Here is an 18,272-nt window from a genome sequence, read left to right as displayed (position 1 = left end):
GGAGTATGCATACATATACACAGAATGTCCAAACCATTAAAAAATTTAAAATCTAATAATGAGTGAATTATAAGAAGCTCATGAATTATAAGAAACTGCTTTTCTTTTTGGATTTCCTTTGTTTCACATTTTAAAGATATTAACTGGAGAGGATTTTCTGAAATTATATATTCTGCAATATTGGCACAGGTACAAAGAAAACAGTTCCCTCTTTAGCTAACTTTTCTAAGTTTAAGCTTTAATAGGAAAATTAATCTCCATATATTTTGATAACTTCCCTTCCTGGTTTGTTTTCTTTAAAAATATTTCATATTTCATGCTACCAAAGTACACCTGGAGTAGTCATGGTCATTCCATGGAGGGCTTTATGTCCTTTAAATATCTGTATATTTCTCAAAGTATGTTTTTATATATTTCTCAAAGTATGTATATCTTTAAAAGTATATCTTTAAAGTACCTGTATATTTCCAGAAGTATGATTTTAAAAGATTTTATAGGGATAGATGACTTTAAAATTCCTACTGTAATTAACTTTGATATCTAGCATGTTATTAGATATCAAATATTAAATGACAAGAGTAACATAAGGGTCAGAAAATTAGGGATGAGGATATTAAGATTAAACTCCAGAGTTCATTGCTTACTGGCTGTATGACCCATTTGACTTATGAAATGAGAATAATAATACTTACTTTGCCTACCTGATGAAGGTAGAAAAAAAATGAAAAAGCTCATGCTAAAAAAAAGTCATGAAAGTTAAAAATGTTGTTCAAATAAAAAGTATTAAAATAAGTTATGTTTGTAATAACGACCCCAAGGAACTCCACGGTACTAAAATACCTGTTTCAGGCTCCAGTTATAGAATGAATAAGTCATGAATTTGAATAAAATGTACAGCACAGAGAATATAGCCAATGATAATGTAATAGCATTGTATGGTGACAGATGGTGGCTAAATTTAAATAAATAAACATTAGTTATTATTGATTTAATAATTATTAATAAGTATAACTATAATTTTAATAAATATGGCTAGTTTTTAATATTTAAATTATATAGAGTACATAACATTGTTAAGACAAACATTCAGACCTACCTCAAAAAATGGATGTGCAAAAGATCATTTATACAAAAGAATATGCCATTAATGAATAAACATCATAAGAAGCATTTGACTATTAGTAATAAACACATCTTTAATAATGAAAAATAAAGTGCCCATTTAAATTAATTTCAATTTCACAGACATCTAGTAAGTATTTATTATCTTCCAGTACTCTATATTGTCAATCAAGCAAAATTTAACTAGGTTTGATATAATTATTATATTAAGTAGATTTTGGGTATTAGTGTAATCAAATTATTTAAATATAGAAATAACAACTTTTGCGTATGTGTGTGTGTATATATATATATATATATATACACACCAGCACTCTATCAGAATATTATATTATTTAAAATGCTGCTTCTTTCCTGAGGTATATCACTTAAATAAGAACTTACTAAATTGGTCTGAGCTTATTTCTTCATCTATTTAACTGAAGCTGCATAAAACAAGTCAAAACAAATTAATCTTCATGTCCCACCAAAAAATTTTAAATTAAAAATTGAAACTCATAAGACTGTCATATTTTCCACTTTGAATTTATTTACATGGGATTGGGAGGGAGACAAACCATAAGTGACTCTTAATCTCACAAAACAAACTGAGGGTTGCTGGGGGGAGGGGGTTTGGGAGAAGGGGGTGGGATTCTGATTTCTATGTAAAAACAATTGATAGTTAAAATGTCAAACTGTACTGGCTTCTTAGTAAGTCATAGTGCGTATAGGAAACAACTGCCGTTATCATTTAATATGACTAACAAGGTCCTCACTTTAGTTATTATTCTGCTTCAAAATAATCCAAATATGTGAGAAAGTTTGGTGAAGAATTTTAGTTTGGAGAATGTGTGACATACTCCAGCCATGCTGGTGGGGGTAGGGTGGGGAACAAATGCTAGCAATAGTCAAATGTGCCTGACTTGACTCAAATGGGAGAACCATTATGTATTCTGATACAGATGAAAATGGGATATGGCACAGAAACACAAAATAGTCATATGTGCACAGAACATCTAACAACCTAAAATTTGCATAAGAAAAAGAAAGTATGAAATTTTACAACCACTGCTGTAAATTCAGAACAGAATGTCTGAAACTCTATACCTGATCTCAGTTTTTCTTTACCTTTCACATTGCTTTTTCCTGTCAGTTATACCACAATCACCACATAATAAGCAACAAATGAACCAGCTGTATTGCCAGGGAAGCTCCTCTATTAGAAGAAAGGGCAGCCAAACTCCAATATTATTAAAGACATTCCCCGAAAGGTAAATACTAAAGGGAATTTTCATTTTTCAATTTCTATAGATGTAACATTGACTTCTGTTGTAAAATTGGACATGTGTCTGAAGTAATGGGAGACAGACCAATTAGGGACTAAGCAAAATCACACTTAAGAATTAACAATATTCGGGGTGCCTGGGTGGCTCAGTGGGTTAAAGTCTCTGCCTTGGGGTCAGGTCATGATCCCAGGGTCCTGGGATCGAGCCCTGCTCAGCAGGGAGTGGGCTTACCCCCCTCTCTCTCTGCCTGCCTCTATGCATACCTGTGATCTCTGTCTGTCAAATAAATAAAATCTTTTAAAAAATTAACAATATTCAATGGAAAATGTGAATATGTTCCAATTCTTTTAATTTTTTTTTTTACCAATAAGTTTTTATCTATTCTCTGTATTTTCCCTGAGTAAAGAGAAGAGGGAAAAGAGTCAGCATGTGTGTTAAAAAAACAAAAACAAAAACAAAAAAACAATAGCTTGATGTCCGGAATTGTGATGCCACCAACGTTGGCTTTCTTTTTCAATATTCCTTTGACTATTCGAGGTCTTTTCTGGTTCCATATAACTTTTAGGATTATTTGTTCCATTTCTTTGAAAAAAAAAATGGATGTTATTTTGACAGGAATTGCATTAAATGTGTAGATAGCTTTAGGTACCATAGACATTTTCACAATATTTGTTCTTCCGACCCGGGAGCATGGAACATTTTTCCATTTCTTTGTGTCTTCCTCAATTTCTTTCATGAGTACTTTATAGTTTTCTGAGTATAGACTCTTAGCCTCTTTGGTTAGGTTTATTCCTAGGTATCTTATAGTTTGGGGTGCAATTGTAAATGAGATTGACTCCTTAATTTCTCTTTCTTCTGTCTTGCTGTTGGTGTAGAGAAATGCAACTGATTTCTGTGCATTGATTTTATATCCTGACATTTTACTGAATTCCTGTACAATCTCTATTACAAAGTTGTCATCATCAAGACAGCATGGTACTGGCACAAAAACAGACACATAGATCAATGGAACAGAAAAGAGAGCCCAGAAATAGACCCTCAAATCTATGGTCAACTAATCTTTGACAAAGTAGAAAAGAATGTCCAATGGAAAAAAGACAGCCTCTTCAATAAATGGTGTTGGGAAAATTGGACAGCCACATGCAGAAAAATGAATTTGGACCATTTCCTTACACCACAAACGAAAATAGACTCAAAATGGATGAAGGACCTCAATGTGTGAAAGGAATCCATCCAAATCCTTGAGGAGAACACAGGCAGCAACCTCTTCGACCTCAGCCGCAGCAACATCTTCTTAGGATCATCACCAAAGGCATGGGAAGCAAGGGCAAAAATGAACTATTGGGATTTCATCAAGATCAAAAGCTTTTGTACAGCAAAGGAAACAGTTAACAAAACCAAAAGACAACTGACAGAATGGGAGAAGATATTTGCAAACGACATATCAGATAACGGGCTAGTGTCCAAAATCTATAAAGAACTTAGCAAACTCAACACCCAGAGAACAAATAATCCAACCAAGAAATGGGCGGAAGACATGAACAGACATTTCTGCCAAGAAGATATCCAGATGGCCAACGGACACATGAAAAAGTGCTCCATATCACTTGGCATCAGGGAAATACAGATCAAAGCCACAGTGAGATATCACCTCACACCAGTGAGAATGGCTAAAATTAACAAGTCAGAAAATGACAGATGCTGGCGAGGATGCGGAGCAAGGGGAACCCTCCTACACTGTTGGTGTAGTGCAACTACATGCAAGCTGGTGCACCCACTCTGGTAAACAGCATGGAGGTTCCTCAAAATGTTGAAAATAGAACTACCCTATGACCCAGCAACTGTACTACTTGGTATGTACCCTAAAGATACAAACGTAGTGATCCGAAGGGGCACATGCACCTGAATGTTTATAGCAGCAATGTCTACAATAGCCAAACTATGGAAAGAACCTAGATGTCCATCAACAGATGAATGGATAAAGTAGATGTGGTATATATACACAATGGAATACTATTCAGCCATCAAAAGAAATGAAATCTTGCCATTTGTGATGACGTGGATAGAACTAGAGGGTCCCATGCTTAGCGAAATAAGTCAATTGGAGAAAGACAACTATCATATGATCTCCCTGATATGAGGAAGTGGAGATGAAACATGGGGGCTTAAGGGAGTAGAAGAATAAATGAAACAAGATAGGATCAGGAGGGAGACAAACCATAAGTGATTCTTAATCTCACAAAACAAACTGAGGTTTGATGGGGGGGGAGGGGGTTGGGGGGGTTGGTTTATGGACATTGGAGAGGGTATGTGCTATGGTGAGTGCTGTGAAGTGTGTAAACCTGGCGATTCACAGACCTGTACCCCTGGGGATAAAAATATATGTTTATAAAATATTTAAAAGGAAAAAAAAACAATAGCAAGAATGGTGAGTGCTAGGAATTGTGTAAGACTGATGATTCACAGACCTGTACCCCTGAAGTAAATAATACATTATATGTCAATTTAAAAAAATAGCAAGTGAGAAAGGAAGTACCCAGCACAACAAAATCCACCTTCAAACAAACATTCCTCAGTAATGGAGTCACTAAAGCCCAAGGAGGCTCACTCAGTCTCCTGCAGTTCAGAAGTGAGAAGAAAGGATGAGGGAAAGAACAGATGGGACAAACTTTCATACCCTCTCCATTTCCCAATGAATTTCAAGATTTCACACAAAACTTTTGCTTCTAGCACTAAAGAAAGGGTTATATTTGTCTGTCTCCTATTACATAGTCTTGTGGCCACTTTGACATGTTTCTTGCACCCACCAAAAAATTCTTGAATGACTTGAATAAACATTCATCTTCCCTTTCTTGATCTCTTGGCCCTAGTTTCTACATGGAAAACTCCACTCATTGCTTTTGCTTCTCTCTACAACAAGAGAAGAGATTAAATTAGGTTTGATCCATCAAAATAAAAGTGTATTAGTAAGAATCACATCAAGGAATGATCTTGGAAAGGAGATTGAGAACAAGGAGGTGGAGAGTTCTTAGCTTCGTTGGGATTTTTGCAGAAATCATTAAAGAGTTATGGAAAAATCCCACAAATTAAATATGTATGTGTGGGGGCTTTTACTGGGAGAGGGGATAGGATAGGGGTCATATCTGGCCCAAAATAGGAAATAGGGGAACAGGAACACAATAGAAAGGATGGTTCAAGACCTCCACACTTGAAGAGGGGCCACCAAGCTATGTGCCATATTCTTTCCCTTGTGCAGAACATTTCATTAAAGATGCTTTGGCTATTTTTCTAAGTGTAAAAATAAGTTTGTTAATAATACTAAAAGAACATGGAGAAAACTAACACATTATATTTGCACAAACCAGGCCACATAGCAATCACCCAGTCAGTTATTCGTGAACTCCTATGAATCCAGACAAATACGACAACTAGACAGGGGCAATGACTGGAGAAGACAAGAACCCAGGATCAGACACACATCACCCAATGCACTCTAATTGCATTTTCCCTGTTTCAACACAATGAGGTATGTTTATGGTGATCTCATAGCATGTAAACAAAACCTTCTTTTCTCCTTTAGCTACCATGACACTAATCACTGCAGCAACAAGGCAGGGCACAGGCTCTGGTCAGCACGAAGAAGTCATGGTTTATGTTCTCCTTGGAAGCCAAGAAGAAAAGCCCAGAATTTATAAAGGTTAAGAAATTTAGTCTTTGGGGCACCTGAGTAGCTCAATCGTTAAGCATCTGCCTTCACCTCAGGTCATGATCTCAGTGTCCTGGGATTGAGCCCTGTGTTGGGCTCCCTGCTCAGTGGGAGGCCTGCTCCTCCCTCTCCCTCTCCCTGCTTGTATTCCCTCTCTTACTGTGTCTCTCTTTGTCAAATAAATAAAATCTTAAAAAAAAAAAGAAATTTAGTCTTTGCTTCTTGCACCCACCCCTGGGCAGCTCAAGATAGGTTCAGAGGTATTGTTCTTAAACCTGTTCTTACCAACTCATTCTTTTTACACACACACACACACACACACACACACACACACACACACACCTCACACACTCTGTTGCGCATGGTAGGCCTAGCCCAATCAAGTGAAGGATGGCTCTAGTATGTAAAGTGAGTCCCATGCCCTGGGATTAGAGGTCCAGAACAAGAATCCTTTTTACACCTATAGACAACCCTTACCTAATCTTGACTTCCCTTCTGCACCTTTCACCTGGTGCAGCCTCTCCTAACCTTCCTACACCATTTTTCATGTCCAGAAAGATTTCCAATCATCCAGTAGAAGGATATCAAGTCATGGGGCAACTGAGTTAAAACCCAATATCCCAAGGAACATTGAAAGTAGAGGAGATACTACACAGAAAATCTAGCTCAAATTAGCAAAAATAAGGTAAATCAATAGTCTATGCACTCAAATAATTTGTTTTTCTGGTGATAAAAAAAAAGTATTCCTGCTGTCCAGACTTAGAATTGCTGTCAATTCATCCTTGAGATTGCCCATGTACCTAAGAACACAATGCAGTAACAAGGGTCTTAAAATTAAGATATGCAAAATTACAAAACCAGAATATTTATGTTAGGAAAAAAAAGTTAAAATGCACAGTGTCGTGTACATCATTCACGTGCAGCAGTGCAGTTGGCATCTTGGATAAAGTGGGACCTAATGTGTGGTTATCCAAGGGATCAAATAAAATTCTATTGGCCCAGAATGGGGTGGGAGTAAGCTTAGCAGCAGCAAGTGTACAACTATTCTCCCAACAACCCCTTTGCCTCTTGTCACAACCTATTGCCTTGGACAGTTCTCAATACCCTATCCTAAGAGTGGGTTATGAGACAATATGTGGAGAAACCCTGCCAAACCCCTGAGAGATTCCCTCCCATAAAATATAATGGTTCATGAGTTGGGTCCATCAATCTGGTCTCGCGCTTAATCTTTGCACTCTGGCATAGGAAAAATCATTATGTGTTTCTTTCTTTGAAGGGAAAACAATTTCCCTATATAGGCCACTTTCAAAGCTGAAGATTCTCAGGGCAGAGAGTCAAAGCACACAAAGAGGGATTTTTCCCTAAAACCCTCACATGCATTTGGATAAAACAGGGTTGGAGTTCATTTGCCTTCCCCCTTCCTCCATTTACCCTGCCAAAAGGGAAGAGAGGATAATATTGTGGACTCCAGCCAGAGATACATGGCAGTGCCAGCTGCCCTCTCCCTACCCTGTTCCCACTTTCTCCACTCTGTCATTGATGCCTGCTCCTCAAAATCTCCTGAACACAAAAGGATAGCCCCCATCCACTGCAGCCCAATTCTGGGCCTCTGGGAGCTGGGCAGGGCTATGGATTTCTTCTTCTTCCTCCCAAAAGTAGGCTGGTTTTCATGTGAGTTCAGGGCCTGCTGGTCCTTAAGAGGACATGAGACCACCATATGGTTGATGCTCTGGCAGAAGTGGCACTTCTTTGGTTGGGGTGGCAGCTTGCATTCCTCGGCATGGTAGTCTAGATCTCCACAGTTGTAGCACCTGTCTTCCTTTGATCTGTGCTTCCTCATGTTGTTCCCTTTGCGTCACCTCTCACTCCTAGTACAGAACTCCCTACCAGGGCAGGTGACTCAGATAGATTCCAGGCCATTACCAGACTTCTTAAAGGTAAAGTCCACTGCCTCACCCTCCTTCAGGCTCTGGAAGCCCTCCATGTTCAGCTTAGTCTGGTTCACAGACATGGACAGGGGTCAAGTATGACCCTAGCGCATGTTGTCATGGACAGGAAGCTGAACTCCATGCACACATTTAACCACTTAAAGAAGTGGGAGCCCTACAGCAGCTGTGACTCCTCTGCCGTTAGGCAGTGTCAGGTGCCTCCTCAGGCACCTTCGTGCAGCCACCTGTAACCTGTTGTTCTGACACAGAGCCCTGGGTTTGTAATCCAGGTCAGGTGGCTGCTGGCCTCAGAGAAGTCTAGGGGCAAAGGGATGGCTTGAAAAAGAGGCTGCTACATCTTCCCCCAGCACCTGTTCTAATACTTTTTAAATAATTATGCTAAAATAAAGTGCAAAAAATACAATTTCTAGCATAGAAAATGCCATAATGATATTGGAAATTGTTGGTCCCAGCTTCTCTCCAAGTATACTTTCTTTCTAGGCTCTTTGTTTTTTGTTTGCCTGTCAGAAACCTAAACAACAAAACACTCACAGATAATTAACCATCAATAACTTTCTAGGAGAAGACTATCTCCTCACTGTCTTTCCTTATGGGAAGAAAATTAGATCATAAATCCATATATATATATGTATGTATATATATATATATATAAATTTAATAACATTGTTAAAGCCTTTTTAAAACAATAATGACATTATTTTACAAATGAAGAATGGATAGACAGGCAAGGGCTAAGAAGCTTTAACCAAGTCGCATGGTGAGGTAAAATGAGGAGCACAGGAGTAGTCAGGACACCTAGATTTCAGATTTAGTTTTTAACCTGCCCTGTGACCTTGGGTAAGTTAAATGACCTCTCCTCTGAGGCAGTTTCTCCATAGGAAAAATTGTGATGGTGATATCAGTGCTGCTTACCTTTGTAAAATATTACAAAAAGTAATTTAGTTATCCAATAGACATTTGTTAAATTCTTATTACATGTCAGACACTGAGTTAGAATCAAATGAGATAATGAAAATCAAAATGGCAAGCCCATATATAAGTTAGAGTGTTATTATTGCTCTAAAACCTGCCTAACTCTTCAAAGAGATATAGGTTTTGCACAAAAAATAGATAAAAAAGGACATAAACTTAATATTTTCTTTCATATTTTTATTCCAGAAAATTTCTGTTATTAAGTCATAGCTGTTTAGCCTATAAAATTTAGCAGAATCATCTAAGAATTAATGTTTTTCCTCCTTACCAGATATGAAAGCTCTCAGGTTGCTTATCATTTAAATGAGCATAGACATTGCATAGCAACTATTGTTACTCCTCCTCCTCCTCAGGCTTTTCATTGATTCCTCATAGAAAAAATAAAAAAGGAACTAATACTTAGTGAGTATCTATTATTGGTCACACTCTGTGCTAGCTCTTTTATCTATAAGAACTCATTTAATCCAAATAAATGTTTGGCAAGGTATATATTATTCTGCCCATTTTATAAATTCACTAACCATGTTTTAGTGAAATGAGGGTCACTTAGGAGAAATTGGTGAAATTCTAAAACAAACTCAAGTCTTTCTCTCAAATCCCATGCTTTTTCTGACATATTTAAAGAAAAATTGAGTTAGAATAATCCATATTTACTGGTAGAGACAAGTAGAGATGTCAGATTCTCCATGGAGGGCATATGGCAAATTAATGATGGAATCAGATCTAGATTACATGTCCTATGTATTCCAGTTTATTGTATTTTTCCTTTCAGTTTCATTAAGTGTATATTAAGTGTCAATTTAACTATAGCTACCAAATATAATTAACTAACTGAAGAAGTGAAGCAATATTAGCCTTAAAGTCAATAATTTATTAAAGATTGTTTTCCACAGGAAATAAATTTAAAAGAAAAACGTATTTTGATACATAAATACAAATTGATTTTTTTTTTCATTTTTACTTTATAGCTGGTTTGGTTAGTAGTTTCCTGCCTTTCTTAAAGTCTTATCAACTTGTTTCTTTTTTATTGGTTTTTCAAGTAAAAGAGAAACCATTTTTAAAAACTGCAATTAAGGGGCACCTGGGTGGCTCAGTTGGTTAAGTGTCTGACTTGTATCGGTCTCCCCACTCAGCAAGGAATCTGCTCGTCCCTCACCCTCTTCCCCTTCCCACTGCTTGTGCTGTCTGTCTCTCAAATAAATAAATAAAATCCTTAAAAAACCCACATAAACATATAAAACAACTAGACATAACAGGCACCCAGAACACTGCATCCAACAACAGAAAAATATTTTTTTAAGATTTTATTTATTTGTTTGACAGAGAGAGAGAGAGATAACAAGTAGGCAGAGAGAGAGGGGAAGCAGGCTCCCTGCTGAGCAGAGAGCCCGATGTGGAACTCCATCCCAGAACCCCGAGATCATGACCTAACCCAAAGGCAGAGGCTTAACCCAGTGAGCCACCTAGGTGCCCAGAAAAATATTTTTCAAGTGAACATAGAGCATTCTTTAAAATAGACTATATGGTAGGCCATACAATAACCATTAATAAATTTTAAAGGATCAAAATCCTACAAAATATGTTTTCCAACCATAATAGAATAAAATTAGAAATCAATAACAAAAGGAAAATAGGAAATTTCACAAATATGTGGATATTAAACAACATGTTTTCAAATAACCAGTCAGAGAAAAAAATTACAAAGGGAATTAGAAAATCCTTTGAGGGGTGAGTGGGTGGTTCAGTAATTAAGTGTTTGCCTTTGGCTCAGGTTATGATGCCAGGCTTGGGATCAAGCCCCACATTGGACTCCCTGCTCAGTATGGAGCCTGCTTCTGCCTGCTGCACCTCCTGCTTGTGCTTGCTCTCTCTCTCTCTCTGTCATTGAATAAAATCTGTTAAAAAATGCTTTGAGATGAATGATAAGGAAAACATAACAAAATTTATGTTATGCAGCAAAACCAATCCTTAGAAGGAAATTTATGGTTGTGAAGATCTATATATAAAAATAAGACAGATCTCAAAATAATAACCCAACTTTCTACTTTAAGAAACTAAAAATAAAGAAACACAAATTAAACACAAAGCAGGCAAAAGAATGAAATAATAACAGAGCAGAAATTAATGAAACAGAGAACAGAAAAACAATAAGAAAATCAACAAACCCAAAAGCTAACTCTTTTAAAAGAGCAAAAAAAATTGGAAATGGGATAGAAGAAGGCGGGGAAGTAGGAGAGGGGCCTTTTCAACTTGTACCCCAAAGTGAGCTGATTACCTACCAAAGAACTCCAATCACCCATGAAATCAGCCTGAGATCAGAATTACACATGTCTGGATCTCTACAGGGGGAGAAGACGCCAGTGGGCAGGTAAAGCTGAGTGGGAACAGCGGACTGATATCAGAAGATAAACACAAGGGGGAGGGAGCCACCAGAGGCGACCAGTTGGAAAGTAATACCCCAATATGAGCAAGAGTGCCCTGCATCTGGGGACCAGCATTAACTTGGAGACTGGTTGAAAGCACTCCAAAAGAGCAAAGGATCTGGGGGGAAATTGTGGGAATCAGGAAGGCTAGGGACAGGGGCTTAAGTCCCAGGTCCCAGGACAGCCTTCCCTGGCACTGAGGCAGAGAGAGTGTGGCGGAGAAACCAGCTCTTGGTCCCTAAGTCGCCAGCGCGCCTGAGAACGAGTGGGGTCCATTCCCTGTGAGGGGATGGGAGCCATGCCGGGCGGCAGAACGTGAGAGCCCTGCTATATAGCCTGAGATATTCCCCTGAGAGAGGTATAAAGGGGCAGCTGGTGCCCTTTGATACGTGCCATTGTTTCAGAGCCTGCACTAAACTCTTCCCCCAGAGAGGTGCGCAAAGGCCCAGACTGGTGCTCTCGGACCTCAGCCTCCCCCGAAATTGGTGTGCACAAGCCGGGCGCTCTTAGACCCAGAAAGACCAGGCACTCCCAGCCCGGGCCAGCGGGAAAATCTCAGTGTGCGATTGCTGCTTGGAACCTCTCCAGCGGTCTGGAGGTGCCCAGAGCCACTGCTGCCATGGTTTTGGGTACAAGTAAAAGATCCTGCATCCCCAGGGACCGCGACTTGGAACCTGCTCTGCCAGCGGCCAAGGGGGAACTTATTTGGGCCCTGCAGCCAGACTGAGGCTTCTTTCTGATGAAGTCCCAGAACCTAAGTCAGGTTCGGTGGGGTGAGGAGGTTCGGAGCCGACGACTAAAGAAACAATTCTTAAGACGTCGTTAGTGTAAAAGGTGATTTATTAGAGCAAGGGGACAGGGCCCGTGGGCAGGCGGAGATGCGGCTGCCCCGGGTTGTGAGGGTAGGCATGTTATATACCCCATGGCTGGGGGGAGGTGGTGGAGGGATGGGAGATTTCAACAGAGTTCTCACATGTTAGGGAGGGCCTACAAGGTGCGGGGGGGGGGGGGAGGGAGTCCTTGCCCTTATGGCTTGATCAATGTCATCTTTAGGTCAGGCATTAACATCAAGATAATTGGGAGATTCTTGGTGGGGTATTATGATCCTGCTGTCATTTACATTCCCTTCTACCTCAGTCTCCTCCAGTTTATGGTGGGAGGGAGACATTAGGGCTTCAGGAACCAAGAGTTATTTGCCTCTGGAAATTGTGCTATTGATAAGGTAACCTCCCTGTTTAGGTCTCTAGGACATCTGTAGAGCAAGGGAGATTCCTGTTCTGCAGGATTGCGATCCCTGCAAGTTAACTATTTATCGTTTTATGGCAGTCAGGGGTGCCTGAGGAATGCTACACATATGGAGGGGAAAGGGTGAAGAGGGGGTGCAAGGCGCCAGCTTTTGCTTTGTCCTCAGCCAGCCTCCTGCTCCCTCATCATTCCTCTCTGAACAATTTTGACCCTTAAATCTTTAAGGTGGTTGAAGGTGGAAGGTCTCATCTTCTGTAACTTCTTCCTGCTGGATAGGGGCGTTAGAACTGTCCCTACCTGCTCAGGTCAATATTTGTCAGGGTAGGAACGTATACGGGAGTTATGAAAGGTTGAGGCAGCTGAATCCAGCGCTGACAGTGAAGAGGCGTCCTCGTGCGCGACAAGGATCGTCTGTCATGGTGTAGTCATTGTAGCAATGGAGTCTTGGCACCAAGTAGAGAAACATGGAACAAAGCAACATATTAAGATTAATAAGGCGATAAGAATGAGAAGCCCGAAAAGGAGATTTGGCCATAGCCCTCCTCCAAGCCAGGAACTTAACAAATCACTAAGAGAGAAAGAAGGATCTTGTAGAGCCTTAATCTGGGTGTTCATATCCTTTATTATTCCTGTGACATTTTTGCGATAGTCTAGGATGTATACGCAACATTCTGTCTTGATAATTGCACATGTGCCACCCTGGGCTGCTGTCAGGACATCTAAGGCCATCCTATTTTGTAAGACTGCCTTGCATATTTGTGAGACTTCGGTATTAAGGGGGGAGATGCCATTTAGTGAATCACTGAGTGCCTTTGTAGTATATTTATTAAGGGCTTCTACATGCCACATGACATCCTCTAGTCCCGCAGATGGAACAAAAATGGATGCTAAGTGATCATACCATTTAAAAACAGATCATGTCCATCTTTGTTTCAAGTTGGGGAGATTAGCTGGAGTTGTAATGGTTTTAGTAATGCGCCCATGAATCCAGGCAAATCCTAAAGTACAGCCACCTATCCATCCTGGAGGAAGCCAGGGCCACAGGTTGGTTCCACATATCCAGTGGGTTCTGTTTGAAGCTGGCCATCTAATGCCAGGTCGCCTTGCCCAGTCAGTAGCAAACCAGTCAGTAGTCTGGAGTACTATTATTTGGGAACACATTTCTAACGACAGCCATCCCAGATATCATGTGTTATTTGCCCAAGTACCACTCGTATGATTCTTTTGTTCCCAGCATAAAACTGCCTTTTGACTGAGCCGTCCAATCGTGGGTGTAAGCCACAGATGTGCATCCCAGATTTGATATATACCATCCTTAGTATAGCGATAAGGAGGGTTTCATAACTTAGGCCCTAGCTGGTGAGTATCATCTTGTGAGCCTGTAAGGTCAGTTAGGATTTTAATAGTTTGAGAATATGAAAAACTTTGATTATGTCCTGGTGAATCCTATGTTTTACTGATCATGGGCCAGGAAGAAACATTTCGATTAGTAATAGATTTATCCCAGAATGTGCTGTCTCCATCTATCATATCTGAGATATAATTTTGTAGAGAATGCCAATCAGTGCCCTGTAAAGGAGAAACCCACCAGGGTAATCCAGACGCACTTGAAATAGGCAAACTTCCACATATCCAGCAATCTATCTGATTATGTAGTTCAGCAAAATGCTGTGCCCACTGTAGAAAGGAATTGTCAGCTAAGACAAATGAAAGGAAGACAAAGAGAATATATATAACCTTCATTTTTGTTTGAAGAGAAGTTTGAGGTCTTCTAGGGACTCACAGGAGTAAGAAGTCACATTGGTTTGTTTGCTCGGTTCCTGTGGAGGAGGTACAGGTTTTATTCTAGATATATGAACCCATGAGGAGTGTCCTTCTAGTATTACCGCAGTGGGGGTACATAATATGACCCGATATGGACCTTTCCATCTTGGATGTAAGTTTTCAGTTATATCTGACTTCCAATTTTTTAAGTAAACCATGTCTCCCGGATTTACATGGGGTGGGTTTTCAGTTATAGTTAAATCAGGTTTGGGGAGAATACGATTAGTATACTCATTGAGTGACTTATGAATTAAAACAGCTTCCAGTGAATAATTTAGTAAGGCATTATAATTTTCATCTAATAACAGATCTACAGAAAGAAATGGTCTTCCATAAACTAACTCAAAAGGGCTAAGTCCTATAGATTGTTTTGGGGGCAGTTCTCATCCTGAGAAGTCCTATTGGTAGGAGAGTAACCCAATTTTCCCGGGTTTCTAGACTAAGTTTAGTAAGATAACGTTTTAAAGTATGATTAGCTTTCTCCACCTTCCCGGAGGACTGTGGATGCCAGGCTGAATGTAAGAAATATTTAATTTTTAAGGCTTGAGCTATCTGTTGAGTTATCTGAGCAGTAAAAGAAGGACCATTATCACTTTGAAGAGATTGAGGAAGGCCAAATCTAGGGATAATTTCTCGCAACAAAACCTTAGTTACTTCTACGGCCCTTTCAGTTTTACATGGAAAGGCTTCAACCCATCCGGTGAAGATATCAACAAATACTAACAGATACCTATAGCCTTTGCAAGGTGGCATTTGTGTGAAATCAAGTTTCCAGTCCTCTCCTGGATAGGATCCACGCCTCTGGACTGGTTTTAAGAGAGGTGGGGGGCGAGCTGCACCCTCCGGATTTACTTGGGCACAGATGCTACAGGATTAACACACCTGTTTTATTGTGGTTGTTAAATTTACTCCATCAAATATATTTTTGATTAAATGTTTTAAGGCGTCTTTGCCCAAATGAGTAGCCTGGTGTAGGCCCTGTATTATTTTCCATTGACTAATCTTAGGCATAAAGAATTTTCCCTCATCATTAACAAGCCAGTCTTGTGCATTTTTAGTATACCCTCGCTCCTGAGCAATATGAATTTCTTGGTCTGAATAGACTGGAGTTATGGACTCCATTGGAGTCAAGACTGGTATGAGGCTTAATATCTGTTTACCCTTTGCTGCCTCTTTGGCTGCATGGTCTGCTAGATTGTTTCCTTTAGATTCTAAGGTCATATCCTTTTGATGTCCTTTGATGTGAATCACCGCTACCTCCTTAGGCAAGTGTACAGCCTCAAGAAGAAGGGCTATGATCTCAGGTCCATATTTGATTGGGGAGTTATGGCTTGATAGCAATCCCCTTTCCTTCCAAATAGCTCCATGAGCATGTAGTACTAGGAAAGCATATTTGGAGTCAGTATAAATGTTGAGTCTTAGACCTTCTGCCAATTGAAGAGCACGAGTAAGTGCTACTATTTCCACTTTTTGGGCAGAAGTATTTGCTGGAAGGGGTTTTGTCTCCATTGTTTTAACCAAACTAACTATAGCATATCCAGCCTTTCTTTCTCCCTTATCCATAAAACTGCTGCCGTCAATAAACCAGTTATCATCCGCATTTTCAATAGGGGAGTCCTTTAAATCCAGCCTGCTTGAATAGACAAGGTCAACAATCTCTGAGAAGTTATGTTCTACGGAAGCAGGATGGTCAGGTACAGGCATCAGAGACTCTGGGTTTAAAGTTTGACAGGTTTTAAGTACTACTTCAGGCGTATCTAAGAGCATAGCCTGGTATTTAGTAAGGCGGCCTCCTGTCATCCATTGGTGACCCTTAGTTTCTAAGACACTCTGGACCTGATGCGGAGTCATCACTGTCAGGGACTGACCCATCGTAAGCTTTGAGGCTTCTTCTACCAGGAGGGCCGTGGCAGCCACTGCTCGAAGACAGACTGGCCACCCTTGGGCCACATTATCAAGTGACTTTGAAAAGTAGCCCACTGGCCTCGTTTCATTCCCTAATTTCTGGGTGAGAACTCCCAAGGCTTGGCCTTGCTTCTCTGCCACATATAAAGTAAAAGGTTTCTCTAAATTCGCTAGGGCCAGAACTGGAGCTGACAGAAGTTTAGTTTTTAATGTTTGAAAGGTTGTCTGCTGAGCTTTAGTCCATAGCAAAGGTTCCTCATCGGGGTCTTTAATTGAGTCATATAATGGTTTGGCCAAAAGTCCAAACCCAGGAATCCACAGGCGGCAAAAACCTGCCATTCCTAGAAAAGTGCGAAGTTGTTTTTTCGTAGTTGGAGGCTCAAGATCTAGTATGGCCCTTTTTTTGTCACTAGATAGAACACGGTGACCAGGCGTTAGTTCATATCCCAAATAGTATACGTTTTGTTGAGAAATTTGTGCCTTTTTAGGGGATACACGATACCCTCTATCTGCCAAAAAGTTAAATAAAGTTATAGAATTTTCATCAGATGCCTCTTTTGTAGGACTACAGATTAAAATGTCATCTACATATTGAATTACCGTTCCCTTAGATAAGGACACATCACGGAAATCTTTGCTAAGTACAGCTCCAAATAGATGAGAACTGTTCTTAAATCCTTGTGGTAAGACTGTCCAGGTTAACTGAGCAGCCTGTGAGCTTGAGGGTGAAGTCCACTCAAAAGCAAATAGCGGCTGTGCTTCCTCACTTAATGGGATGCAAAAAAAAGCATCTTTCAAACCAAGTACAGTAAACCAGTTGGCGTCACCGGGGACATGGGTGAGAATAGTATTCGGATTTGGCACTATAAGATGAATAGGCATTACTGCCTCATTTATGGCTCTTAAATCTTGTACCATCCGATACTCTCCATTCGACTTTTTTACTGGTAAAATTGGGGTATTATAAGGAGATTGGCAAGGCTTTAGTATACCATGTTTTAGAAACTTGTCAATAAGCGGTTGTAACCCAGCTTTGGCCTCAGGTTTTAGAGGATACTGTTTCTTATGAGGTATATTGGCTGGGTCCTTTAAGATCACCTTGACGGTTGGGCTGTAAGAGCCCGTCCTGGGACATCACAATCCCAGACCTGTGGGTTTACTTCCTTCCAGACATTGGAAGCGATGGTAGGGTATGAATCAAGCTCTCCGGACGTTAAAGAGAACAAGCCATCCCCCTCTATGATAAGAGCAAATCGGCTACCCAGTTTATACATTAAGTCTCGTCCAAGTAACGGGGTGGGACAAGACGGAAGGACTAGAAAAACATGAGTTACCAATTGACTCCTATATTTACAGGTTAAAGGCATTGTCTGATAGCATGTTTTAGTTTCTCCCTCTATGCCAACAATTTTAAGGCTAGAAGGACAAGTAGGGCCGGAGTGCTGAATAAGGACAGAGTAAGTGGCTCCAGTATCAATAAGAAAATTGATAAACTTACCTCCCACATCCAGGGTAACCCGGGGCTCAGTCATCTTGATGACAAAGGGAGCCAGACCAGCCTCAGGGCCCGTCATGCCAGTTCCTCCTCCGACGTAGACTCTCGGGCGGGGAAGTGAGTTCCTGTCCCCTTCTCTCTCTGGAGACGAGGGCAGTCTCTCTTCCAATGTCCTGTTTCTTTACAGACAGGACATGGCCCTGGTGGAGAGTTCCTGTTCGGACATTTTCTGCTCCAGTGTCCGATCTGGCCACACGTATAGCATGGGGACTTACCTGGTTCCTTTCTTGCTGCCGGCCCCTTCTTTGGCCTCTGGTTAGTCTGGCTCTGTGGGGAATCCGCAATAGTGGCAGCCATTACTTGAGC

This window comes from Mustela lutreola, chromosome X (genome assembly GCF_030435805.1).
Source record: "Mustela lutreola isolate mMusLut2 chromosome X, mMusLut2.pri, whole genome shotgun sequence".
Lineage (NCBI taxonomy): Eukaryota > Metazoa > Chordata > Mammalia > Carnivora > Mustelidae > Mustela > Mustela lutreola.
This window is presented reverse-complemented; position numbering follows the sequence as displayed.